Source organism: Poecilia latipinna, unplaced genomic scaffold (assembly GCF_001443285.1).
Source record: "Poecilia latipinna isolate Pla-1442-1.1 unplaced genomic scaffold, P_latipinna-1.0 Scaffold9136, whole genome shotgun sequence".
In the NCBI taxonomy this organism is placed as follows: Eukaryota; Metazoa; Chordata; class Actinopteri; order Cyprinodontiformes; family Poeciliidae; genus Poecilia; species Poecilia latipinna.
Genome location: NW_015121752.1, coordinates 1 through 1,015, shown reverse-complemented (window position 1 = coordinate 1,015; position 1,015 = coordinate 1). Strand labels below are relative to the sequence as shown.

At 40.1% G+C, this 1,015-nt stretch overlaps 1 long non-coding RNA gene across 1 annotated transcript; it reads left to right on the top strand.

Annotated features, from left to right (window-relative positions):
- The first annotated feature begins 140 nt into the window (after positions 1-140).
- LOC106944409 (uncharacterized) lies at positions 141-943 on the top strand. Its single transcript, XR_001424273.1, has 2 exons — positions 141-178; positions 252-943. It is a non-coding gene; the product is annotated as an uncharacterized LOC106944409 (long non-coding RNA).
- The last annotated feature ends 72 nt before the right edge of the window (positions 944-1,015 follow it).

Genomic DNA, 1,015 nt, shown 5'->3' with positions numbered 1-1,015 from the left:
GTAACCCGGGGTAGGAAAAAAACTGCCCTTAGTCCTGCCTTGTTGCCCCATTGGTTAGAGTGACAGTCAGTCACACAGTGCATTCAACCAATTGACACACCTGAGGTAATTATTTAGGCCTGCTCCAGCTTTCCTCAGTCAGGTGTGAGGGGGAGAGCTGGAGACAAAGGAGCTGCAGGTTGGTGTTTTCAGTCAGTTCATCCCTTTGCTTGTTATGCACTTTTTAACCTTTTAATATAAAAATCATGTAGATCTGAGAATCCGGTGAGTTTGGAGACATGAAGCTGTCATGCACCCAACTATTGATAGAATTGGTGAGTAGTGAACACAATGTTTTGTTTGTTTTAGCATGTTGGTGGTAGCCAATGCTAATTGTGATCATTATCTGTTGTATGATCTAACTTAAGTTCTACATGTTTAAGATAATGAGATGAATGGTTCTTTATTTGATCTGAAAGATTAGATTTATTGCATTTATTTCTGTATGCAACTGAAAAAAGTCTAGTTAACTAGCAGGTTGGAAATTTACTGGTCCTGTTTATTTTAATACAGGCCAGGGGATCCCTTTGTAGGATTAAAGGATGGCGAGCTTCTGAAAACTGGCTGGAGCCAGGAGAGCCCTAAGAATCACTTCATCCTGGTCTGGTCTGTATCAATTCCCCCTCCATCTCACCACTCAGGCACACACTCCATTATTCATCTTTTCATCTGAAAGGACTTGCGCTGGGACATTTTCAACTTAAATATCTGGATAATTCAACCGTGGACTTCTGAATGTGTGTCGGTCAGGTTTTGGACTGACCAGCGGGGAAATCAAGACCCTTTGTGCACAAACCAATGAAGGACTGCCGCAGTACTGTGTATATATATTTTTTGTTTTTGGTCCTGTGTATGTTTGTCTTGTATTGTTCACTTTAATTTTGTCTAATACATGGTATTGAAAGCAGTTCTTTTGTATTGTTTTATTGATTACTGACAACAGCTCCAGTAGACGAATTCTAGTCTTCTGATTTTT